Genomic DNA, 27,884 nt, shown 5'->3' on the forward strand with positions numbered 1-27,884 from the left:
TCATTGGTCTGAATATACCTATACATCAATGCCACTTGCAGCTTCTTAAGGAAGTGGTCCTGCATCCTGATCACCTGGGTACCCTGACATGTCTGAAAGAGTGGATGACAAGAAAGACGTCCGACAGCTTTACTTGGGGGAGTTGATCTTCAGCAATTAGAGAGAACATAGAAGCCAAAGAAAATGCATTACAGTGCATCCTAGGAGGTGTGGCAGTGCATTACACCTGCCAACTATGGGAGATAGAAACACTAGATTATGCGCTTCTAGAAGACAGGATCCGGTCTTTCTGTCACTCTCCAACGTTTAGCACAAACGCTCGATAAATGTTTGAACGAATGACCAAATGAATGAATAAGAGTGAAAGACAGGTCTGTCCAGTGTCCAGCCTTTAAAATCGGGGTACCAGGCTGTCTTTCTTCAACTAACCAAGCGAAGTCTGAGCCGGGTAAGGCTGTGCAAACACCAAGAGCAGCCACAAATCAAAGAGCAGGGCAAGGGCTGCATAATCTGACAAAGAGAGTTTGCCAGCCCTGTTCCCTTTTAACCAGACTCCCCCATACATACACCACATCCCATCACTGGCGTGACCTTCAAATTCAAAAGACAGAAGCAGGGAGGCAACAACAACCTGAGCTCGTTAAAGATCCCAACAGGGGAGCAAAGAGGCAAGTTTTACAAGATAAATGGCAGCAAGGCAGCAATTTCTGAGGCCTCTCTTTTAAAAGGGGTGCAGAGGAAGGGTGTGTACGTAAGGAGTGGAAGTACTGACTTCCACCTAGGTTCCCCATTAGGCCAAAATTTTGCAAAACCAGGTGTGTGCAATTTGCCTATTAAAGTTCTCACCCTGGGGCAACTGACAAGACTTATCAGTCCTGGAAGACATGTGCTATGACCCCAAGGCAAGTTAAAGCATATCCGGAATATTTTAAGCTCGCAAGAGAATCTTTTTGTTAAAGTGAAAGGGGATCATTTTGCTGAAACAACTGACTGGGAGGGAAAGAAATTAAGAGTGGTGTGTTCCCCAGGTTTGTGCAAAAATTAGACCATTATCTTCCAAAACAAAGGCTCAAGGTTAGATGGTGGTTCCAGAAGCAAAAGAAACGTTTTCTATTGATGATTCTAAAAGCGGTGGTGCTTCAAAAGGAAATGTTCCAGGGGCTTCCCTGGTGGCGCAGTGGTCGAGAATCTGCCTGCTAATGCAGGGGACACGGGTTCGAGCCCTGGTCTGGGAAGATCCCACATGCCGCGGAGCAACTAGGCCCGTGAGCCACAACTACTGAGCCTGCGCGTCTGGAGCCTGTGCTCCACAACAAGAGAGGCCGCGACAGTAAGAGGCTCGTGCACCGCGATGAAGAATGGCCCCCGCTTGCCACAACTAGAGAAAGCCCTCGCACAGAAACGAAGACCCAACACAGCCCAAAAAATTAATTAATTAATTAATTAATTTAAAAAAAAAAAAAAAAAGGAAATGTTCCAGCAAAGGGCGAAAGCACCAAGGTGGGCTGCCTTGCCTACTTGCTAAGATTGAGTCATAGAAAGCTAGATAGCTCTCCCTCCTCACTGGCTAACATGGTGGGAAGAGGGATAGATGTGGAGCGGCCAATGGGAACAGACGGCTGTGGCGTTTCTTAAGAGGAGCTACTGGCTGCTGAAAATGCTAAAATATAGGACAGCCTCAATTCTGGTTTCCAGACCAGCCAAGAGGGGCCCATGGATGCACCTGCATGGGAAATCACAGAGCCCTTGCTATGTTGTTATCAACAGCATTCACCTCAAATTATGTGTCAACAGACTTCTCTGCATGTGAAACGGAGCTCCCTCCCCGCCAAACACTGACCGGATTCAGGGCAAAGTATTCTCACACACACTTTGTTCCTACACAGGAAAACCATGGCAGAGTTCTGGTGGCACATGCTCCACATCCTGCAGATAAACAAAGCTGCATTTACAGAACACCTCTCCCGTGCTGGCCTAGCGCTGTGCTTGACAATCACAAATTCACAGCGCTCCTTAAATTGCCAGGCACATTTATACCCACCATGGGTCCTTATGACAGCTTATCTTTGGAAGCAGAAAGGGTTCTAAAATTATATTTAAAACCTCGTGAGGGTCACATCACAAGAAAATTTATGACCAAAGTTTCTCCTTCTAAATTTACTATGTAAACTACGTAAGAATAACTCGCAGAAGTCCTCTTGAATGACGGTTTCATCATTCTAACTATATAACATCTATAGATTCTAATATGAGGCAAGGCAATCATGCCCCCTGTGGATTTTGTGATAAACAGTTCATTTTTCTCATTAAAAAAGAGAAAAGAGAGATGGTACAGAAAAAAAATTTACACTATGGGTTTGGCTTTGCTCCTCAAGATCTAGAGGGTTTTTGTGCTATTTAACAATTTAGTTACCTTGGGCAAGTCCTTGATCTTGTTTTCAATTTCACTCTCATTTCCAAAAACTGAGATTAAATAAATGACCTCCAAGGTTCCTTCTAGTTTCAAAATCACAAGTAACAGGTAGGAAACCTCTAAGGTAATATCTTGGAGCAGTGATGGTCAGGACACAGGGATCTAGCTTGGCTGTCTTCTCCAACTTAGCTGTATGACCCTGGGCAAGCTTACAACCTTTCTGAACCGTCTACATAGGGAAGGGATTTAATGTAGATGTTCTGGGAGGTCCCTTCAAGTAGGTGGACAATGAAAGGCAAACTGTGGACAACATGTAAGAACAAATAAGAAGGCGGCAGTGAAACAGGGAGCTGAGTGACCCCTCACCAGTACCAGGGTTAAACTATATGAACCAAGCAGAAGAAGAACTCTTCAGGTTACCTGATAAAAACCACAGTGAAAACCCTATCATTGCTTCAAAGTGCTACTTAACAACCTAGTTACCTTGGATAAGTCACTTGGAAAAGCTGCTTCATGAGTGAGTTTCCTCCCAACTAAATACCCTCTCCTTTGGTTTAAACCATCTGGAAATAGGAAGACCTCATGAACACCAAGGCGTTTGGGAGGGAGTGAGTCTGTGACTTTAAAACACATAATTGCAACTATGGGGAAGTACCCCCCCACCAAGGATTTCCCCTCTCCCGCAGCCTTCTCCTTTGACGCTTCATCTCCACGCTCTTTCCCAACACGACTAGACAAGGCACAGACCCCTCCAAGCGGGGCTCCGGACCATCTCCACCAATCAATCAAAATTGGCACAAGAACTAGAAGCTATTTGCCAGCACTGTTGTAGTGGAATAAGCATAGATGGCCAAGACAGGAAACTGAAATTCCATTTCAGGCTTCTTAACTAACTTCTTACATTGAGGACTTTGGACAAATCACCGTAGCCTTTCCAGAGATGCAAAAGGAAGGGGTTGGCCAGGATGATTTCATAGGTCCCTTCTAGCCTGAGAGGTCATTTCTTTGAATATCACCAGTGACTTGACATTCACTGCAGAAGATAGGAACTCCTTCCCTTTTGGACCCTATCTCCTTCTGTTTTTTGGAGTTGACACCGGCTGTGTACCCATGGGTCAAGATTTAGAATGTGCTCACAGACTATGTCTGGATCCTGCAGGCGGCACCCCGGCATTTTATTTATAAAACTGGGATCCAGTATCATTGCCAACATGCAGTGGCTTGAATCCTGAGAGCTGGATACCCTTGAGTCATTATCAACTTTCGAAACAGGCACACATTCACTCAGCTGAACAGAAAGACGTTTCAAGCTTCAAAATAATCCCAGATTTACATAAACATACTGGAGTCATGAAAAGACAGAGAAAGTTTCAAGGGTGGTCTGGTGAGGTAACTACTTCAGCCAGCTTCTTGCCACCCCACACCCCCATCTGTCTTTTGTACGCAATCAGAGATGTTCCCTGAGTCGTGACATGGCTACCTTCTCTCCTGCGAAAGCCAACACACCAGCTTCTTGGGTATGAGGCACCTCTTGATTATCATTTAGTAAAAGACAAACGGTTCAAGTCTGTTATTTGATTCCAAACAGGCATCACACATTTGTTAGGCGACCTTGAGCATACTTTACCTTCTCCTGGGGAAAACACAAGCCTCCGTCTATCTCGATGAGGAAACATCCAAAGAGCAAAGCATTATGAGGACTCATGACTCTCTCTGGCATCTTCCCCTTCTCTCCAGGTGATGTATGTGAGGGGAGGGGGTACGGGATGGAGGAAAGAACTGGAAATGGTTAGGAATCAGATAGGTCCAAAGCACCAAGCGATCCTCAACATCAGTCCCACATGCAGGAGAGCCAATTCAAGTTGTCCTGGATCTAAAGTCCTGATGGGGGCATGAGCTCTGTACCATATGCCTAAAGGGTGACCTCATGCTGATTTCTGCTGGGGCAGCTGGAACAGGCCAGGATCGCTTGCCACAGTGATCTGAGTCACTGCTCAGCAACATCTCGGGGTTAACAAGATCACATGTTCAGCTGCTACTTAAAGCCTTGGAGGCACTTCAACCTCTTAACTTGGGTAAGCGGTAGAAGGCTGGTAGGTAGTGTCCAACTCCTCAAAATAACTTTGAAGAGACTCTCTTCCATTCTTGGAGCTTCTAAGCATGCCAAGGACATGACCATGAGTTCTGAGGCCATGACCACTGTTTTCGGTTCCTAACAAATGACTGTCAAGAAGAGACATTTCCTCAACTTTCTTCTTTCTATTCAATTGTTTCTTCTCTGCTGCTTCTAAAACAACATTCTTCTCGCTCCCTATGGGACCTTTAAAGTTTGGAGGAAGAATGGAGAAAGAACATCAAACATCCTTAACAATATTTGTTCTGTAGCCACTCTTTTATGTGTGGAGGGTTTTTCGTGGCAGTAGCGGTGATTGTTGTTTCGGGGACAAACAACACGTAAAAAAAGAAATAATTTCCCTGAGCAACAGGGTCCTACTGTATAGCACAGGGAACTATATTCAATATCCCGTGATCAGCCATAATGGAAAAGAATATGAAAAAGAAAATATATATGTATAACTGAGTCACTTTGCTGTACAGCAGAAATTAACACAACAAATATAGTAAATCAACTATATTTCAATAAAATTTTTAAAAAGAAAAAAAGAAATAATTGCCCTGCTTTTTCTCAGGAAGCCGAAGTGTCTGATCCATCAAATTCTGCAACAGGGTCGTCTTCCTTTTGGCTGAGATTAACGCAGAAAATATCCTAAAAAGGTTACACTGACCACACAACATCGCTTTGAAACGGAATCTTCTTCCCTCCAAGCTACATCTTATCTCTTGGGGGCAATGTTTACTTAGCTGGTTCATTCATTCATTCGTTCACTAACCGGGCACTCAAGATCTATCACTTATCAGGCACATTATTAGACCCCAGATCAGGGTGATCCTGTAGTCAAGGGCATTCTGATTCACAAATGGGTCAGTGAGCTGCGGCCCAATATCAGAAGGACCAGCTTCAAAACAGGATAGGCAGGCAGCCACATGGAGCAAGTCCTCGGTCAACAAGTGCATCTCTTTATTGTCAATAGAAAAAAAAAAAAAACAAACAAAAACCCAGAAGCTAATTGGGTTGGTCAGTAGCAATCTCTTTGTATATAGAAATCAACACAATGTCACATCCCTTTGTTTCTGCCAAAGGTATAATATGAAAAAAAACTGCATCCTATTTAATTGATGAATGACAGATATTCTGCTAACATGGCTTCCATGGTGGGAGGGAGGGGAAAGGGCATTGGGGGATGGTGGTGGTGGTGAAGCATAGTAAGTAGCCTGCCGCTAAGATGACACTTCCCAAACCTAAATCACTTGGTGTACTGTACCCTTAAGGTGCCCTGGAGGTACTGAATTCCTAGGGAAGAAAAGACGAAAGCCTATTCCATAGCTCAAATTATTAGCAGCTACAAATATCAAGTTCTGACAGCATCTCTTTTCCTTTTCCTACTTCCTGCATGTGAGACAGTAAAGCACCAGCGGCTGCTTCTTTCCCCCTTGCCAGCCTAATGATACTGAATTTCCAAGACCAGTGGTTCCTAAATCTGACTTCTAAGAACACACATTACAGGGTCCCACCCCAGACCTACTAAATCCCTCTCCCATGGTAGAAGCTAAAAATCGGTTTTTAATAACCTTCTTTTTGTTTCCAAGTTCTCAGAATGATTCTGAAGATCGCCCAGGTGAGGAATCACTACCCTATACCACAATTACGGTGATTTTTTAAAAAAACAAATTCAAAAGGAACTGTCCACCCCGTCGCATCTGATTTCCCATACTTGTGGTTCCTCAAACATTTGCTTTCTGAGCAATGAAGAGAACAGAAGAGCCTCCTCCACCACCACCCAAATATCCAGCGATTAGCATACGAGACCCACAGATTCTTCACATTCTGAAGCTGTTAAAACAAACACCGTGTCTGGTGCAAAGTTTGCTCAGCAGCCCCCGTGGTTGTGTGGGCTCCCTTATCCACCTAAATGAACAAGCCAAGGCTGCTGATCCCAGGTAAAATGATAAATATATCAAAGGAGCCTCAGACTTAGACCCTGGATTCCATCCAGATTTCAGACCAAAAGATTGACTAATCCCTTGTTGGCAATACAAAAATAATAATGACAAAAATAATAATACAAAAACAAAATCACCTGTTCTTAGCCACATCGAATAGCATCTTTCCTCAAAGTAATAACTTTACTCAGGGTACTTCAACGTCAAGCTTAGCCTAGCCCACACAAGAAATAACTAAGGACACAGATGCAGGGCTTCTGTACAAGGTACCCTGGGAAAATGCAACTCCTGAGAACGGGCTGGGATGCAATGTGTGAGGATTAAAATTGGAATTAGTAAACAGGACCATGAAGAGAAAAGTCTTTTCATCTTCTGTCCATACACTCTTCTGCCCTCACTAGGCCAACATTCACATGGTCTCGGCTTCAGAAAGGCTTTGACTTTCCTGCTATTCTCCTAGTCTCGCTTTAACACATACTTTATATTAGAATGCGTTCCAGGAAGCATATGGCAATAGAACTAGGTCAACCATTAACCAAATAACAGGAAACTGCTCTGCAGCGCACACCCTTCAAAAGCTTGCTTAATGAGCTGGCTCTTCAGAATATGTCCTTCAGTGAGCTTGCAACTAACAGGATCCATGGGTTTCTTTAACGCTGCAAGGTCACCTCATACCTAGAAGGTTTCTGCACACACTAGACTTTCAACAGTCTAAATCATTCCACTGAGATGTTCAAGAACCAAAGGCAAAGGTGAGGAAACATGTTTTCTGAAACTGCTTGACCATCTTCAAAGGGCATGACTAGTGTCCTGTCTCCACTGCTTCGTTCTTCCAATTCTGTTAAACTGATAGGAAACCCTATATACTCACCTTTCCTCTCTGTAACTTGTCTGTATTCCTTGCGCTTCCATACCACCATGAAATACATGCCATGATCCACTTAGACTTGATAAGCCAAATAAAGTCTTGGGAAAATATCTGTCTTCTTTTGTCGTATAAAACTACGAATGAGCTTCCTCCAGAACCACCGGCCTTGAATCCTTGAGTATTGCCGAGTTTGAACGTTTCCTCTTCAGTGTTTCAGACTCAATTCTACGAAATCTAACTTTACAATGGCCCGAAGAGTCATTCAGGATCCTACCGGTAGACGGTCATGCTCAAATTAGTATTCTTCAGAAACTACCAACAATCAAACTCTCCTTGGCTTCTTCAACCTAGACTGCAATCTAGACATTCTTACTTCCAAAACATATTTAATATAGATTGTAGAGTTGGGCAGTTTCCCTGGATTAATATTATATTTATTTATAATATTATATTTATTTCATTTTTCAATGAAAATGTCAGTGCCAAATCTCCACTTGCTGAAGTTGAACGCTGGATGTCTAGGAGAGTTGCAGTAGCCACCACTGCTTAAAAGGAACTAAGAGATTTTTGATTTCGGAAATGTCTGATTTCAGAGATGTTTGATTTCAGAAATCAAAACACATTTCAGAAATGTGTTTGGGGAACAGATATTCAGGAGCAACATGACCTTTTAAAAAGTGCTAGACTTGATTAACTAACTCAACCCATACTTATTGATTACGTACATCTGCCCCAGGCACTCAGCAAGGCACTGACATACAGAGATGAACAAGGGAAACCCCACACCTGCCTTTCCACAGCTTCGAGCTAGTTCCATTCAGTAACTGACCATGAGCCAAACCAGTGGTTGGCCTTCCAAGTTGATTTGGCTAAATTTTAACTAAGTAAGGTCTTTTCCCCTGAAAACAGTCAGCAAGGCTTCCTTGAGCACCAACCTAGGGAATGGCACACTGGGCTAGAGGTCAAAGAAAAGCCTGTAAGACTCATCCATATTGTGCAGTCTTTTGGATTCTGGATACCCAAATCTCTCCCATCAGGGCTATTCTTGGGAAACATCAGGTTTCTCTTTTCAGGGAGTTAGTTGTATAACCATAGTCAAAACAAAAACACCAGGCCCTCATCTAAGGAATTTAATAAATAATCCATTACAGAATGCTCAAGATACTGCACACAGAGGTTAAGGTACTTTCCTTCCCCTTTACCAGATTTTGGGGTCGTGTTTCATTGAGGACCGTACTGGCTCTTAAAAGTCACCATATAATAAAAGATACTGCTCAGCCTCTAAAGCCAAGAAGTTAAATGTTTATCAATCCCACCAGGACAAGCTTCAAGGAGCCCCCTCACAGGGATTTCAGGCGGACTCAGGTGTATTTGGACTCCTAATCAGATAGTCACTGTTTAACAGTGCCCTGGCCTATAAGAAGTGTTTTATAAAAACTGAAGGATGGGAGGAAAGGGAATTCGTATTTTTTATGTGCCCACAGCATATCAGGCTCTGCACCAGAGGTTCACATTTGTGATCTTATTTATTCCCCACAAGAAGTTTACAAAGTGGATTTTGTTTTTCCAGATCAGGAAATTGAGGATCAGAGATTAAATCATTCACTCAAGGTCACACAGCTACTCACTGGCTCTGAGGTCTATGTTCTTTCCACTACATACCATGGCCCTCACTGCCAAGGTCTTCACGGGCCTCCCAACCCTGACAGCAAAGGGTTCCCTTCGATGCGGTCTCTGCATTAGAGTCAGGTGTTCCTTCCCGATATGAGAGTGCGCTGCTCCCAATACGATCTCCAGGACCCTTCAAAGAGGGCCCAGTGTTTCTCAAAGTGCCCAAACACTGATGATGGAAAAAGGTCAGGCCGGTTCCTGAGATACGAAGCAAGATGAACTCAGCGGGTCCTCCTGCCAATTGCCCTTGCCCTTACTCATCTGCTGGAGCATGCCAAGGCCTGCCTGGAATGACGCAGGCAAGGGTCACCATGGGTGATCCTATACCCTTCCAGACTACTCCAAAATAATAGCTCGGGGCTGCAACAGGCTGGCTCCTTGAAAACCCACCAGTAACGTTTCAGAGGAATCGAACCTCTCAGAGAAACTCTTTGCATCCGTCAACCTCAGCATTAAACCCAGGGGGTACAGAGTAAAGCAGAGGTCTAAAGGTAAAAGGTCTAGGAATCTGTGGACCTAATCCGTTTTGGAAGTCCAGGTCCTAATATTGCCTGCTGGCTGCTCCTTTTTAATTCACAAAGGAGACACAATATATAATCTTCCCATATACAGAAGTTCTGACTACACATTTACACAGAAAAATGCAGATGAGTACCACAGTTATGAAAGGCCCAACTTCTGCCATTAATAAAACTGTGCCTCTGACAACCACTCTTTCTACTCACCAGCCCCACAAAACGGAGCCCAGAAAGGCAGGCTTGGTGAAATTTAGAGCTACTTAACATAAATAAACATAAAAGCCCTCACTTGGGTTAGGAGGTGTGGCTAATTTTAGGTGACTGCTCCGTATCTGATGAAATCTGGAGCCTGGGCTTCTGACTGGTTTAATGCAACCCTCGCGCCTGCAACTAACCAACCCCACCTCAAAATTTTCTCCACTTGGGAAAACAAGTGGTAAGGTGGCTGAAAGAAGGAATTCATTCCTGTGCTGTGAGGTCTTCCCAGACAAACTGTCCAGTCTGCTCCAGCCCCCGGGCTGCTGAGGCGCTGCACCAGGGGCTGACAACCACAGGGCTGAAGCATTTAGGAACAGCTGATGAGAGCCAGGCTTCTGCTGATCTGCTGATCTGCATCCGGGAGTACTCATTCAGGAGAGGCTGTGAAATCCTTCCGAGCAGGCAGCAGAAATTGAGAGGGCTCTTGGTGATCAAGTGCAACTCCGCTGGTCCCATTCCTAGGAACGGAAGATTGGCATACTCCATGCTTCAAATGCATACAGAATGGAGTCCCAGGTACTAGAAACAAGTTCAGCTGGTATGAGAATCCACTTTTCCGAGAGTCAGTGACTTCCCCTCTCTCTCTCTCTCTCTCTCTCTCTCCCTTTAACACAGCTGCGAAGTCCACTGAGTGTCCAGCCAAGTGTACTTGTGAACTTCGTGCCCTCTCAGGCCCGTGAGAGGACCCCATTCCAGCCTAGTGGCTTGACATACTCGCTCATCAGCTTTCAGGTTTAACAAGGGAAAACAATCTCCCCTTCGAATTGTAGGAGCTTTCTTTCCAGGAGAACTAGACAACCCTGATGGCTCTCTCCAGTTACACAGCAATTATGTAATTGCCGAGCTTCTGCAGAATCACTGGAACCATTCTGCAGCCTTCTACTACAGCTGCAGCACAATGTTCCGAGATGATTGCAGACTTTGAACGGACGGCCGGTCTCAAAGCTGAGCACAAAGGGACGTACAATGGGATTCCATCTCAAGCGCAAAGATGCTCCAGCCTAACGAAGCCCTTTCTCCTCCTCCCAGGCTGGGCCACTAACTCCTGCCTTTGCCCACCCTACATGTGTGGGAAATAAACGGGTTCACTCCGTTTATGCTGACAGGTTCCAAAAGAGGCAGAAAATCAGCTGAAGTTTTGCCATGGACCATGCACAAGGTAATCATTTAGCCCATCATGGGAAAGCTCCAGAAGAGGACAAGATGCAAAGCGGGGGTGAGGGTTGGGGGGGGGGGGTGGCGGGAAGCATCTCTCTAGGCTTCCTGCACTGGCATGAAATAAGTGCTTCCCTTCCTTCTGCCAGCTCCAATCCTTCATGTTGACATTACACATCCTGTACTGTAGATCCACCCCCATGCTGCCGCTTGCCCAGCTGAATTATCTCCTGCGTCACAGCGGTGGTAACAGAACTGCTGGCTCGGCAGACTTGAAAGCACCATTTCAATGCTTAATGCATTCAGCAACTGGACACATTACCAGTGCGTCGGTCGGCGCTGGTTTGTGGCCCTCTCAGCAGCCATGCAATACTCAACCTAACCCTTCTGCTAACCAGATGGTCTGTTTGCCTCTTGGGACCAAACCATTCAACTTGACTTTATTAAATTCTATCAAAATGTGGGGACAGTTTACAGCAGTGTGTCTGGTTCATCTCCAACGGGGTTGCTAAGACGAAAATGACCTAAAAATAACTGGAAACTCGACTTCACACCAACAGTAAATATTTAAATGATCTGCCAGATTCCGCACCCCAGCAGCATTAACTACATGGTTCGCAAGTTATACTGTAAATATATACACACAAAGACGCAGAAATACATGCATCTAAATAGGAATCCGTGGCCCACTGCCTCCAGCCAAGGGTTCACCACCCTCTGGCTCATTTAAATGTGGTTAAGGACAGCCATCTCCATCATAATCACTCCAATTACCAAAACAAAGAACCTAACACAACTGGTAGAGCGATCCCACCTCCCCTGGGTTCGACCACCTAGACACACTGCAGGCGTGCCAGGGGCTCAGAGGGCCCTCAATAAATGTTTGATGAATGGAGACGAATGGGCACACATTTCTTAAATATAACAGCATCTATAAAACACGTTTTATGAGAGTGAAGACACTAAATTCTTTCCAACTCTATCATCATCCCACAACTACTAACTAGGAGCGCAAAGCCAGGCGGCGGCTAAATGTCAAGGAGCAAGCCACCTGCACAAGAGGCGGTGGATGGCCAGTAACTGATCATTGCAAATGAACGGCAGAGGCGGCCGTTCATCTAGTACCTGGCAGGGTGCTGGGTGTTTTACATACATTATGCCTCTGAGCCTTCACCAGAGAGGGGATTTCACTCCAAAGATAAACTGGAGGCCAGGAGCAAATTAGGAACTTGACCCCAAGTAAGGCCAATCACTTTTCTACAACCTGGTTATCACAGATCAGTAAGGATTCTGCAACTTGGAAAGAACTGAACACAGGTAAAGGTGGCATCCCCAAATCTAACCCTCCCTGAGGTCTCAAGGAAAATGGAAAAATCTTTCCACTCCCAGAGCTTTTCTGGCAGCTAGGAAGTTCTAGGCTCAGCCCCTCCTGTTTCTTCCCACACTTTTTATTTTACTGAGGGCATTCCACATTATTATAACCAAGACCACACCCACAGCTTAAACCTCCACTTCTTTCATTTTGGCGTCCACCCTTTGACACCAAATATCTCTCATTTGAGGGGCTTCCCTGATGGCGCAGTGGTTGAGAATCCGCCTGCCAATGCAGGGGACACGGGTTCGAGCCCTGGTCCGGGAAGATCCCACATGCCATGGAGCAACTAAGCCCGTGCGCCACAACTACTGAGCCTGCGCTCTAGAGCCCGCGAGCCACAACTACTGAGCCCACGTGCCACAACTACTGAGCCTGCTCTCTAGAGCTTGCGAGCCACTACTACGGAAGCCCGCGAGCCACGACTACTGAGCCTGCACTCTAGAGCTCGCGAGCCACAACTACTGAGCCCGTGTGCCACAACTACTGAGCCCGCGCTCTAGAGCCCACGAGCCACTACCACTGAAGCCCGCGAGCCACAACTACTGAGCCCGTGTTCCACAACGAGAGCAGCCACCGCAACGAGAAGCCCGCACACCACAACGAAGAGTAGCCCCCGCTCGCCGCAACTAGAGAAAGCTCGCCCCAGCAATGAAGACCCGATGCAGCCAAATATAAATAAATACAATAAATAAATTCATTTTTTAAAAAAAAAGTCTCTCATTTGAGAGCATCCTAGAGAGCGGAACACAGTTAATAAACACCTGGTCACTTTCTCTCTCCTCCTCAAATATCGCTGCACACAATTTTAAGTGGCGACTATAAATTTTTTTTAAGAATTAAAAAAAAAAAAACTTTCCACCACCACCCTGGTCTCTCTGGAAATGTTCAAAATGTAAAAATAAATAAGTAAGGCGTCATGGGTAATCTGCTTTGAAAGGTGAAAAAATCACTGCTGTGCTACCCAAGAACCACTTACACGTTCTTCATCTCTGCCACCACCATCACCAGCACGCTGTCAGGAGGCGCCAATGAATGTTCTTCTGACTCGGCACGGACCAGGCTAGGTAAGTCCTGTTAGGCCCTACCAACACCCTTCCACATTTTGAAATATCACCTACCCTGAAGGCACTCTAAAATTAGCCTCCTTCCCCGAGATCTCTAAGCATCTGATGTTACAGTACATTAGTAAGACCAAGTGGACATGGACTGTTAAAATAAACATTTGCACAGAGAAGACCAAAGCAATTCAAAGCAAGGACACAGGACAGCCCTCGAGCTGGCTCAGAGCTACCTATCGGAGTGAAGTCATACAGAGGCAACCAACATTTATGTGAAATAGCACAGGCCGGTATTTTCACTGAACAAATACAGTGTTCTTAGACAAAGCATTTTTGCCAGAATGATGCCACACAAGAGGAACAATAATGACATCTTTCTTCCAAAATGCTTGAAGAAGTTCACACTGATTAAACATTGTTCCCATAACACTGCACGGAATATTTCTGCAAGGTGGGATAGTAAGTGCACTTCTCCAAGAGGACACGGCATCACCCTTGGGTGGTTTACAAATCCCTACTGAACGCACATGCAGATGTGGAGTGCTGCGGAGTCCAGAGCCAGCCAGACCAGAGGCTCACAATCTGGAAAAGTCTACCTGTGAATGGACAACAGCAGCAAGGACTACTCATCACATAAGACAGACACGGCACAAAATTAATCCAAACACCGAGTCTAAAACGAAGGACAAGACAATTCACACCTGGTAAAGCCCTCAGAGCAGACCTCTACCTCAGCTTCTCTATCCCTGAGGAAGAAAGACACTATCATTTTTCCAGTGCCCATTATGAACCAGAACCCCTATACACATAATACATTTTAGCCCTATGTCAGTTCCGCAGATTCATATTATTATCCCCATTTTATTGGGTAGGAAATCAAGGGAACAGAGAGGTTAAGTGACTTATTCAAGGTCACACAGCTAGGAAGGAACAGAGACAAATTTCATCCTGTGCTTGTGCAACACCCAAAGAGTGCTCCATCCACTACACACCACTTCCTTAAAGACCCAAGCACAAAGAACTGCATGCTCACATAGAAATTCTGAGAAATTTGCATTCCTGATTCTTCAGGAAAAGTTAAGTGCCTTCTCCCCAGCAAGAATATCCTGTCTCTCTGCCTATCTATCTATGTAAAATATATTTACATACTTCTACATAAATACATACACATACCCCCATATACCCATATACCCATAGACATGGCAGCCGAGTTCCTAATTGTTCAAACAGTTCAATGCAATGAAGTTCCGCCATGGTGTGCAGATTTTAATTGCGTTACTTTCCCATATAACTGCATGTCAGAAAGGGAAGGCTGCCAAGTGACAATCTGGCCCAGTGATTCACAGTGTCACACTGACATGCCCACTTCTGATACAGGTTGTTGCTTATACTTCCTAGAAATCATTGACTTCATTTAAGAGATAACAGTAAAAGATGTCCCCCAGCAGTGGCATGTTCTTTTTCTCTTGGAATACACTAGCGGCAAATGTCAGGAATTTGGACAAGAAGGCGGGATCCTATAAAGTTAAAAGCCCTCGCTCTGTACTCCTCAGACCTTAATGATCATGCTGATAAGGCAGCATCTTAAACACAGATGACTCTCTTTTTCATTTTAAGACTATGCCTTATAAAGTAAAAGATCTATTCAAATGAATCACATTAAATCTACTGAACAGGTATCATGGGCTGAGAAAAACATCTAGCCAAATTTTCAATCTTTTATGCTTCAAGATTCCCATGTGCTGACTTATTAATGTTTTTCAGCCATATTTGACTCAAAAACTTGAAAATTTATTTTTCTGTAGACATCAATACGAGCCATATAATATGTGCATGGTCACAGACAAGATGATGTTGCCACCAACATTTTTACTAAAATGGGGAAAAAGATGATGGGAAGTTGGCAAGAAGGGACAAAGGACCAGGAGGAACGTACTGGGAACATCGGAAATTCACCATTCAGAAGCTGCTTCAGAGAAGATCGCTAACACTTACCTGTGCTGGGGTCAATTTTGTTAATTGTAGTTGACGTCTAGAAACGGGGTTATGAATATAATTATCATGAAGCAGCAATTGGGCAATCACAACCTAATTAAACCCACTGACTAGATTATCTTGTTTTTCCCTTAATAATCACATAACATTTAACACTTGCTCATTTCAGGACCTATGGGTGATGTTCATTCATTATTAACAAGCTACAGCCACTGGTCAGAGAAAGACTGGGTGAGAGATTCAAACACTTGAGTCAGCCAAGGGGTGGGGAGAAATTTCAGGGACATCTGAAATCTGTCCTTCAATCCCACTTCACTGCTCAGCCTCCCAAAATTACTAATGAGAGGCAAAGCCACGGGAGAAGATGGAAAGAATGATGAGAACTTCCACACAAGCACAAGGATACAGTTCTGCTTTCTTAAATGGGTGCTATTTTATGTGATCTATACAGTGTGCTTTTTCACATTTTAATGCAATCTGCCTTGGGAGCGGTGATTTTCTTTTCAGGATAATAGAGGATTCCTCCACCAGGCCTAAATACATAAACTTTATACATTTACCTCCTCGGACAGGCTCTAAAGCTCCCTCTCCTCCCTGGCTCTCATGTTGAGTGGGTTCTCAAATTCAGTCTCCTCTTCCCAAGTGGATGTCACTGCACCCACAAAGAGACCTTGACCCAATTCACCTTGACTTTCTGCAGTGTTCCTGAGGGTAGCCCGGGTAGACTTCTCTTCAAAACATTAAGAGGAAGATTGAAGAAACATGTAAAGGACTGGTCTTTGAGACAGGCTGGTCTGAGGGAGCATCTTAGATGGCTGGGCACTACAGCTCAGGCTGAAGACAGTCCCTGTGGCTCTAAAATTAGAAATTCCATGGGACTTCCCTGGTGGTTCAATGGTTAAAGACTCCACACTCCCAATGCAGGGGACCAGGGTTCGATCCCCGGTCAGGGAACTAGATCCTGCATGCCACCACTAAAGATGCCGCAACTAAGACCTGGCAGAGCCAAATAAATAAATAAATATTAAAAAAAAAAAAAAAAAAAGACTCCGTGCTTCCACTGCAGGGGGCATGGGTTTCCCTGCTTGGGGAACTAAGATCCCGCATGCCACAAGGTGTGGCCATAAATAAATAAATATAAATAAAATTAGAAATTCCACCCACAGAACTGCACACTTTGGTACAGTTCAATTTTACTCTCTTCAACTATGTAGTTACTTTTTTCTGAGCCGTTTTCCCACTAAAGGACTTTATCTAAGAAAACAATGGTTCTGATAAGTTTGGTAGATAATGATACGGATGATGGGTAAAAGTGGGTGACTTTGTGACCTCCTCTAGGATGCTTTAGACACAGGACACATGCTTATCCTCCTACCCAGGTTTTGGGTATGAGTCTTGTCTAGGGACAGATGATCACCTGAACAGATCCATGGCAAAGTTAAGATTTTTATAAAACCACCACCAGTTGCTTCAAGGTTAAAGAGTCTACTCAGCAATTAACACCAACCGCCTGTCCTACAGAAAAGCTACTGCCCTGGATATCTGGACCTGCTCCATGGCCCTTAGTACAGCTTGTTACTCTATTAAGGGCATTTGTGGTCATCCCTGAACAACAGCTTCCTTACTGTACTGTGATGTTTCAGGGAGGGGCAAATAAAACCAAAACATCCATCATGTCTCCATGATCTAAATAGAGCACATGGTGATCACTAAGGGCGTGGAGGATACCAGCACCCATGCTTTGAAGAGTATCTGCACTATTTTCCAAAAACGACCCTTAGACAGTGGAACTAATTTTCAAATATGTCTCTGTGGCTTTTGAAAACATTTCTCCTGCTTGCAGTAACCAGAGCCAGTACAGGGCACTCAGGCTTTCAAAAGGGGCCCTAAGAAGAGAAAAACTTAAGACACCTTCTCTACTTAAAAAAAAGTCATACAGCATTATCTTTCTGCTTGTAACAGGGAGGGGCTCCTTTTAAATAGCCAAGTGTATAACTACGTTACTCTACTGAACTTGATACAGTACAATTTTTTAAAAATTTATTCTCTAAATTTCCCCCTACATGGTCTCTTGGGCTTTTTTTTTTTTTAACCATCTCCTCTGTAACTCAGAAGAACAAAGAGAGGGCACTCTTTAGTTAAACACACTTTGTCAAGATATTACAATAAGTTATATCTCTCATATCAACTAATATATTACAATTAATTTTCCATTAAGCTCAGAGTTCCTTCCAGAACACCAGGATATACTCCTGGCATAAGCAACTGCAAGAGACAAACCATCCGAAACATAAGCTATTAGCAAACTAAGTAATAACCGGGGCCAGTTCCCAGAAGCTGAGAGCCAGGAGGTGGTCCCCCCATGTGTGCATCCTGGCTCCCCCATTACATAGCTCCATGAAACTTGGGTAAATTACTTCCCCGACTTCAGCTTTCTCTACCATAGGAAAAGTCCCTGGTTCATATTAAATGTTAAATAAATGTTACCTAGTATTAATATTAACTGTGAGTCACTCCAAGAAGGGAAATAGCGTTCTGTTAACGGTTCATGTGATATTCCCACTCTATAGAGGAGTTGGCAGAATTTTTTGATGAAGCAATCATTTTTAATCTCGTTATGGAAGGTCTTCTTACCCAACATCAGAAGGGACAATACTCAGTTGACAGCAGAAGAGGGGGAGAAGTTTTTTATTTTATTGAAGTATAGTTGATTTACAATGTTGTGTTAATTTCTGCTGTGCAGCGAAGCGACTCAGTTATACACATATTTACATTCTTTTTTATATTCTTTTCCATTATGGTTTATCCCAGGAAACTGGATATAGTTCCCTGTGCTATACAGTAGGACCTCATTGTTTATCCATTCTAAATGTAATAGTTTGCATCTACTAACCCCAACCTCTCAGTCCATCCTTCCCCCGAGGGGGAGAAGTTCTTGTAGCTGAACTTTGACATTCAAATGAAAATGGTCTCTTCCGCCCAGATCCCTTTCCCAGTTATCATTATGAAATATTAATTAACAGTCTTCAGAGAAGACCATTTAAGATAGAAACCATCGAAGAGAAAAGTTTCTGGGTGATAAGTACTTGTTATTGAAATCTTTACATAATCTCTAGCTGGTATCTATGTTTTGGCCATCTTCAGCCGATAACCCAGTGTTCAAATTTTACCCCACGTGTAGGACCCCCAGATCAGGTCCAATCTGGGTTGGGAAATTGATGTGGGATTGCTGACTGACTGGTCACACAGAGGGATGATGTAATTAGGGATTAGAACAGCTAAACGTTCTGGACCACGGTGGCCTTATTTTGGAATTAAAAATGCCAAGATTGGATTGACAGACCAGCCTGGGAGGCACGGCTCCAGCAAATGGCTTAATTCCAAACTGGACACAGGTGGTCATCACGGTCTCTGCCTTTCCCCTCTGAAGTAAGCACATCTTTGTTCCTCACTTCTTCTAACACCCGGGGCGCAGGTAGAGAAGCTCTATGGATAACCTTAGTGAGGAGTATCACATGTTCTGCCCATTAATAATGCAACTACTTTCTGCTGTGCTCTATTCTCTACTTAGCTCCTTTTCCAGGAAAATCTCCACCTAACTCTACTTAATCAGCTCCTCCAAGTTTCCATCTGCCCTTTAGCAGCAACGCCGTATTTGTAACCCCAAAGTCACATAAATTGTCTCCCAAGCCCAATTCTATGTTTTACAATAAGAACTGACCGAAGAATGTGGGTCTGAGCACTGGTCTTCATATTTCACATGCAATAGGTACCAAATTACAAGGTCTTTTTTCACTTGCTTTATTGTTTTCTTAAAAGCAATGCCTTTCTTCCTGTAGGTCTTCCCAGTGGACAGACCTACCTCTTCTCTTCTGACTTGTCAATCATTCTCCTGCCTCTCTTCTCCTTTTCCTTCTCCCGTCCAAGCAGTCTCTCCATCCCAGCAAATTTCCACCACGTAATTACGGCAATGCTTTAGCTTACTTTTCTGTTAGCTTAACAACCCTATTTTCTACTTGTGCTGAAAAATGCTACTGTTTGCTTTTCTGATGGGCTAATCCGTGTATCCTTTCAAGGCCTAACTTCCCCTACCATGACAGCAGCTGGAGCACTGATTCACAGGTGCCTTCCAAAGCTTTTCATTAGCAATAGAAATGAGATGGTTTAGAAACCCATTTCTTAATCTGCAGGTGAGTATTGGAACCTTTGTGCAGCAAACATCTTTTAAGTATCCCACATTGTGCCACTACACAATTATTTTCTGCCTAATAAGTACAATGGTATAGGCACATTTGTCCCGTTAAAAGGGAGAATGTTCCCTCAAAGGAGATCAGCACCCTGCCTTTCCCCCACCCTCTCTGGCATCTACCAGCTCAAGAGAAAAGCACTCAGCTGACATGAGCAAAACTGAAGGGCAGTGACTCTCCCTTCTTAAATCTGAACAGGGAAGAGAAGAATTCCAAAATGTGAAGGCCTTAGCTTGTGTTCTGGTTCAACTGGCCAGACGAGGGTTTAGGGAGCGAACTGGCCTTCCCCAGCCGGGCTGTGCGGAAGCTAAGCCTCTCCACAAATCCTGAGCTGCATTACTTCTGACACAGTTGTCTCGCCGGGGCCTCGAGCTCCTTTTGTACTCAAACCAATCTGAATCCAAAGATAAGTCTTGCCTGCTCATCTTGGACAAATGCTTAATTTCCTACTAAGTGATCCTAACACATTTTCATCAGGACCCACTGGTTGCTTGTGGAATTTTCCCCATCTCTCCTTGCACGGTCTTTGTGAAAAGTCTACTCGAAAGCCTGGCAAGTAACTTTCTGAATTAAGCAGTCTTCATCCTCAAGGATTTATTTTTTGAACAAATAAGTACCTCCCCACCTTCCCTTCACCCTCTGGAGCAGGCTCTGCTCTCTCAATGAAGTTGGGGGTAAGCTGTGGACAGAGCCGGCAGAAGTGTTTTCTTAATATTCAGAAGCAACATGCAGTGAACTAAACAAGCAAACACATGAAAGCAAGGAAATCAATACCAAAATACCCATGACCTGGCACAAAAAGAAACCTTCCCTCCAAGAATAACGCAAGAAAAAAACCCTCTCCAGCTACGAATTAGGCAAGAATGCTTTGAAGACACCGTCATCTGCTAACCAGAATTAAAAGACAATGCACTTGCAGGTGAACCATATGGGTAACCTCTCAGCCCACACTACTCTGCCTCTTGTCCTTCCAAGCCCTGAAAACTCCAACTTGGTGTTGGAGCCACAAATCCCAAGACTACAAACCCTATGTATGCGTCAACTGATAAGGACAGGATCCCTTAGAAAGTAGATACATTTTACAATAGCATTTCTGAGCAGAAAATGTAAATCCAATTGCTCCGTGTGCGCAGTTCTCCAGATACAAAGTTCAAGGGGACAAAAGATTCAAAAGAGCTTCCTAATAAACTGTCAATTCAACCTAAATTCATAAAAATCCATTTTCCTTCACTTGCAAACTACTCCTCCTAGGTTTTATAAATCCCAGAGACAGTTCCATTTAGGATTATCTTCTCTCCAATCCCCCCCCCCACTTTTTTTTTTTTTTTTTTTTTCTTCCTCAGTACTGGCATGCAAACCATGCTGTTTTAACTTCTTTCCTGTTCTCCCAGTTCTTCTGGAACATTTTATTTTCGACAGTCAACTCATCTGGAGGAATGCCACACTGAGGTCCAACTGTTTATAGCGTTAACTGTGTTTCTGCCAGAAGTCCACATCCAGCCCTACCTTCTCCAGACTGCCTCCTGGATTACGAATTTATGCTTTCGTTTGGAAGAAGCTTAGAAAATGTGGAAACTTCCAAACATCACTCTTCTTCTTTACAAAGTTACTCTCACTTGTCCAAGAGGAATCAGAAATGGAAAGCTGTCATCACCCTTCTTCAAGTACCGTCCCATCCCTCTCTCATGGTTAAATGTTGCACGTGCTGTTCAAACGGCATTTAAAGGATGACTTCATGTCTACTGGGGCATGGGAAATAGCTAGCCATGGGTCTGCAAGAGAGAACTGGGCCTCAAGGAGATACATGGAGGGCACATTTTTGGATGAGTCTGGAACACTGGGAAGCCACCAGTCATCGTTTTAGACTGGATTTCACTCTCTTGGGCATTCATCAGTATTACAAAATGGCATCTCTGCAAGAAGCCAGTTGAAATCTGTACCAGGTTGCAAAACAGATCCTCAGAGTCCAATTGTGGGCACTTTGGTAAGTTGCAGTAGGCCCAGACAAACTTCCAAAGAAGGGCATTTGAAAAGGACTCCCCAGCCCTGGATGGCAGAACTACAGAGAGGAGGACAATTAGAAGAAAATCACAGCTACAGACCCAAGAGCTAAAAGTCCCACGAACAGAATTGGCCTCTGGAGCGTGTCCCTCCTATGAAGGACCATGCTCAGCCCCGGGCTCCCCAACATGCTACACTGAGCTAACAAAAATCAATACTCCTGCCCCACTAGCGTATGATTTCAGGGTTTCTCAGACAGCCTTGCACCCTGGAGAGGAGAGCTGGTGTTTCACATGCCGCTACAATCATGGGCAGTAGGGCAGTGGAAAGGGCACTGGACTAGGAGTCAGCCGACCTGAGTTCTAGGCCTGGCTTTATTACAAATGAACTTTCTGACCTGTGCAAGTCACCTCACGTCTCTGTGCCAGTTTCCTCCTCAGTACGATGCGGGGGGAGGGGCAGATGTGAAGGAGATGCTCTCTCTAAGGCACAAAAAAACTAGCTTCTCAATGAAAAGTTCTGAAAGGTGACTATCAGATACTTAATATTCATCATTTAGGGTGTTACCAAGTAGTCAATTTTTAAATGATTTTTATGTTAATTTCTACTTGGGAAATAATATATTTGTCCATAACCCCCAAAAATCTCAGCTTAATTCCGATGTTCCCCGGAGTTCTTTCATAATACAATCAATGCCTCTTTTCTTTTCCTTTCTTATTTTTTTAAGCAACCTTCCCCAAACTAAGACTTGTGCTATTAAAAGAGCTTAGAACTTCCCATTTCCTTGCTAGGGCTAAAATTAAACTGTCCATTCCTTAGGGCCCAACATAACATCTGCCAGATGTCTTGGCATATCACACAAGAAGAGGAATTTTCTTCTAACATTATCTACTTTCCTCTCTGTTTGCTCATAATCAATTAATAGGTCACCAACACCCAGCTAATGTTTCCCTCAAAGTCACCAACTTCCTAAGTATGTGAACTTCACAAGATGCTTGCTTTCACACACACACACACACACACACACACACACTCTCACAGACACTTGATTTTTTTTTTTTTTTTCCCAGCTCACTAGATTTTAGTAATAGACACTGGAAATATTTCCCCCACTTCTTCTGAATTTCCTTAGTTTCCATATACCAATATCCAATCATACACCCATGTCAGGTCCTTTGCAATCTTAGTTCATTATTTATATATTTCCTAATTTGTGAGTGTGGCATTGTGAAATAGCCTCTCTATTCCCCAGCCATCAACTTGAAACATTCAGTGCAGCTTTGTCAGTGTTCTGTCCCATGAGGCAGTGAACCATAAGTCTGATAAAGGCACATACCACAAAGAAGATAAGTAAGGTTACCTTAACCAAGAAATCTCAATACCAGGAAAGAATCCAAGATAGACTAGACCCTATTAAACTCCATCACACTGAAAACGGGACTCTATCCCAAGGCAACTTTACCATTCTTTCCTTTCAGGAAAACTGACCACAAGTACTTTAAAGTCCATTAGTACAGTTGGATTTCTTTTTTCCCCTACTGTCTTCCAGACGACTCATTAGAAAGAGAAAAAAAAAAAAAAAAAATATATATATATATATATACACATATATACACATATATGTACAAAATAATTATTTCATCTAAAAGTTGTCTCCAACTCCAAAGAGTAAGGAAAAAAACAAATCCTGGAGGAATGTGATCAATGAATTAGATGGACATAAATCTAATATGAGAAGGATTGTGGAATCCGAAGACCCAACAAGAATCTTCTCTATGGCAGTGTACATCACAGCTCACATATACTTCTCCAGAATGATTTCTCTCTGTGATATATTAGAGCAAATTAGGTAAAAACTTGCCTAATGAGCCTCATCAACTTGACGTCTCAAAAACAAAAAGGATCTCTGAGCTTTGACATCAAATGAGAAGGTTCCACTGGACACTTTTTATTGCTCTCACAGTGGTTTATCCTAAATACTTGTCCCATTTCAAATGCATATATCTAGAAAAATGCAAAAAACCATGTCTTGAATATAATGGTACTTCTCATGTTGGTGAAGAGCATCAGAGATGGATGTGTCTCTTAGGTAACCAGTTAGAACACATTCTCAAAACTCCAAAATGCCTCTTAGATACCTAATTTTTTTCCCTCCAGAAAACCTCAGCTCTAAGGCTGAATATTTGGTTGCAAAGTAAAAAATATGAGTCAAAAAACATGGTTGCTGGACTGGCAACCAGTTTATCAGCTTTTTTCCCTATTGAAAGAAGTAATTAACCAGATTTCCTGATATCAACATCAACAACAAAGACATCATGGAAGTTTGCTTCAAGATCAACGTGTAATGTACTTATGTTTACATAAACATATATGGTTAATTAGATGCAAAACTATCTGGTAATTACTTCCCCAAATAACTCTTTTTATCCCACTGCATTTGAACTTCCGAGTTTGAATATGTAGCAAATACATATATGCATTAGTAATTTTAAATATAACATTGCTGACATTCTACTTAAGAGCAAAAGTAATGGTATCAAAAAGTAACATTCAATAAATGAATAATGAAAGGTATGATTCCAAGTAAGATTTTTTTAAGTGCTCTTGGAGAGCCCTAGGTTTTTAATAAAGAAGCAGAGCTCTGAAGAGAAGTATTTTTAAATGAGCATACACATCAACTGCAAATCTTGAAAACCATACATCTTCGTCTGCAAAAACAGGGTTTTACTTCATTGACCATGGACAATTATCAGCTAAAAAACCATGTATTTCTCCTCTCCTTTCACACCCGTCAGAAGAACAATAACCCTCAATTAATGACACAACAGTTTGGTTTGAAAAATGTGATGTTGTCATATACAGCACTGAGCATTTACTGAATGACACTGCTCCCAGTTACTCAACAGAATATAATTACATCTGGAATCTAAAACCACCTCAATCTGCACAAAAATACTGTGGACATAAAGAACTTTACACACACACAAATCTGACACATAATGAGAAAGCAAAGCAAGAAAAAAGCTGGTGTAAGTCGCTCACCAATGTGTTCCTTATTTCTGTTGAAGCTGGTACCTTGCTATATTTCTCCTTAGTTGAAAACGAGGTCCAATCAGCCTCCTTACAATATATTATTAATTGGTTCTGAATCTCCTCCAAGTTTTCATTCCACTGTGGAGCCTTCCTCACCTATCTTCAAGAGTCCGTCTAAAATTCTTCCAACATCTTCCCTCATCCTCAAGATGGCTACCTTACCTAATGGAAAAGCAACATCTTCATGGTTGGCTTTTATAAATTCCTCAAGCATTTCAGGATTTAGTTCTTTACTTGGATCAATTACATACATTCTCTAGAACTAATCTGTGAAGAACTCCAATCAGTGTGTGTGGACTGGGTAGGTTTGGGTCCTTTCTTCAAATCATCCTCACAAAATGTCTTCCTCTAAGACTAATAAATTCCTCCCAATCAGAAAGGTGAAGCTACCTGGACAGAAGGTTTTCTCAACTGACATAATACTTAAAAATTTTGTTTCCATAGTGACATTGTTAAGAAGACATCTGATATTTCTGAAGACTTAACAATACTTGAGAACACAGAAAAAAACAGCAGAATGGAAGGGAAGAGGGAAAACAAAGGAACTAAAAGAAGGCCTAATACACAAATGGAGCATCCTGAAAAGAAATGTAGACCTTCAAGAAACTGGTGTCAGCCAGTCTTAGAGTTCCTCTGAGATCTTGCAGGATTTGCCGTTGCTGCTGTTGTTTTGCAGAAATCAACCCCAACCAGACAATAAAGTCTTGCAATGCATCAAAACATGATGATAACCAAGCCCCAGAGCTCCAAAAATCTCAGCTCAGGGCCACCACCATCTTCACAATGAGGAAATCACATTTCCTGGTGACTTGCAGGAGACCTGGAGCAGCTTAAAAGTTGTGTGAAGACCTCAGTGGAAAAATGTTTAAGGTTTTCCTTGCCTTTCCCGAAGGAGGTCAAAACCCTCAGGTCCACTCAAAAGGAGAGAAAAAAAAATTCCAAAAGTTTACTTTAAATTGGCAACAAACGCCTCCATAACTTGTGAAAGCACTCCTTAGGTGGGAGAAAAATGTGAGCAGCCCTTCCAAGGCCCTCATTTCCTTGCATAATGAACAGATAGTGAGGTGAGGAACCACAAGATTCACCCCCTGGAAAGGGAGAAGGAGAGGGCCGCCAAGCCTCCTCCTCCAGCCATCACCAACAGAGCTTCAAAATGGAGACATCCATAATTTTATAAACACTTCTCAGCTTTGTCTCCTGGAAACCCGCTCTCCTCCATTTTCTGATGGAGTTAACAACATGACACGGGCTTACCTGACTCAGTTCCCAGCTCTCAACCAAACTAGTTACTTCCTCAAAAATCCTGCAAGCCACCTCCAGAGACAAAACCAAAGCAAACCAAACAGCCAACACAGACACTCAGACACAGCCCCCCGGGAGCCCTGGGAGAAAGCCCCAACTGGTTGGTCTTTTCCCATCCCAGACGCGTGCTTAAAAATGAAACTTTTTTTTTTTTTTTTTTTTTTCAGTAGGAGAGGAATATAAAAGGAACTCCAGGCAGCCTCCCTCCCTCTCTGTAGGTTAGAAGCTACGATGAAAAGAAAATGAGGGTTCCTCCAGGAATGGTGAAAAGCCTGGAGAACGAACGTGAGAAGAAGCTTTGTGTTTTGGAGTCTGGAGTGGAACCAAGGCAGACAGCTTGCAAATGGAGGACAGGGAGATAAAGAAAGGGAAAGAGGGGCTGCTCCTCCGGTGGGCGGCTGCGGCTTCCCCTCGCGCCTGCAAGGAGGCCAGACCCCTGGGAACTGCACCAGGAGTCAGGCGACCCCCGGGCCCCTGCTTGGGGTCTTTTCTCCCTTCCTCACAGGAGAGCCAAGCGTGTGTAATGGCTTCTCCTCTTCCAGAAACCGTTGTCCTCCTCCACCAGACGCTTCTGAACCCCCAGCCTGGAGACAGCTCCTCAGCGGCTCCTGAACCTGCGCTCCCCCCCGCCCCCCGCCGGCCGGCGCCCCCCGCTCCTCGCCTATCTGCTCACCAGCAGCACCGGCCGCCGCCGCCGCCGCCGCCCCCCGACACATCCCGACCCCGCATCCCAACTTCGGGGAGAGAGCGAGCGAGCCAAATACCTGAGGAAGAGGGGGGTGCCAATCCGCACGGCTTTGCCATCGGGCTGGGGACAAGCAGACAGAGAGGGGGAAAGGAAGGAGAGGGACAGAGAAAGAAAGAGGTCAACCCGCTCAGGTCGGGGCGGCCGGGAGCGCTCCCTCCTCTGCCCCTCGCTCTTTCCCTCTGGCTCTCGGCTCAGGTCTCCCCGACTCCCGCCCTCCGCCCCCCTCTCTGTCCCTTACTCCTGTGCCCACACCAGGAGCATCCGTCCTAAGGCTCCAGCTCTCTTCTCACTCATCTTTTATTTTCTCTTCTCTCCATAGAACTACACGAAATTAATTAAGCCACAGCGCTCCGCTCCCCCCCTCCCCCCAGCAGAAGGAGCAGCCAGCAGGAAAAGCACAGCCACCTCCACTGCCACCACCACCACCTTCTCCTCCTCTTCCTCCCTCGCTTCTCCTCCTCCTCCTCTTCCTCCTCCCCCTCCAGCTCTCTCTCCCTCCTCCTCCTCCTTCCCCCCTCCTCCTCCTCCTCCTCTCCTCGCTCGCTTCTTCTCTTCCAACAGCCAGTCCACGCAGGGGACTTCCTCTCCTCCCCGCTCCACCAACCCTCCTTGGCCGAATGAATGAGCGCGTTTGTGCCTCCACCACCCCGTGCTCTCCTCCCCGCAGCACTCGGACCACCCCGAGGTGCTGGTTAATTGCAGTAACTTACTGAAGAAGCGTCCCGGCGCCGGGAGGTGTTTCGGGTTCTCCAGCCCCACCGCCTCCTTATCCTTTTTCTCTTTCTCCTCTTCCTGCTCGGGTTATTGTTGTGGAAGTTGTTTGGGAGTCTCATGTGCTTCTGCCGGGTCTCAGCAATGGAGGATCGCCATCTTCCCTGCCTTCCTCGGCTCCTCAGACTCGCTGCAGCTGCAGATGACCTGAGATATCCGTCTCTCTCTCCCTCTCCCTCTCTCTCCCTCCCTCCCTCTCACTCTCTCCCTCTCTCTCTCTCCTCTTCTCTCTCCTCTCCCTTTCCCTCGCGCGCTCTCTCTCTCTCTCCCTCTCCCTCCCTCTGTGTCTCTCTCTGAATAATGAGCAACCAGAGGGAGAGAGAAAGCAAGACAGAAAGAGGGAAGGCAG

General features: G+C 44.3%; 1 protein-coding gene and 1 long non-coding RNA gene across 10 annotated transcripts in view; both read right to left on the minus strand.

Annotated features, from left to right (window-relative positions):
• The window catches only part of LOC309665087, a 230,806-nt gene that overhangs the window by 179,062 nt on the left and 23,860 nt on the right, over positions 1-27,884 (minus strand). The gene's annotated exons all lie outside the window — the stretch shown is intronic.
• Positions 1-27,884, minus strand: part of ZNF462 (zinc finger protein 462) — a 147,229-nt gene that overhangs the window by 112,889 nt on the left and 6,456 nt on the right. For 4 of the 9 annotated variants that reach the window (XR_014266179.1, XM_082471164.1, XM_082471163.1 and 1 more), the window contains exon 1: positions 27,475-27,723. The exons of 1 other annotated variant lie outside the window; for it this stretch is intronic. The gene's annotated coding sequence lies outside the window, so the exon portion shown is untranslated. Of the gene's footprint in view, positions 1-4,040; positions 4,734-24,663; positions 25,962-27,474; positions 27,732-27,884 lie in introns of those variants that run through there. 4 more of the 9 variants (XR_014266180.1, XM_082471160.1, XM_082471159.1 and 1 more) reach the window with 4 other exon arrangements.

The sequence above is a fragment of the Balaenoptera physalus genome (genome assembly GCF_965194825.1).
Source record: "Balaenoptera physalus genome assembly, chromosome: 7".
Lineage (NCBI taxonomy): Eukaryota > Metazoa > Chordata > Mammalia > Artiodactyla > Balaenopteridae > Balaenoptera > Balaenoptera physalus.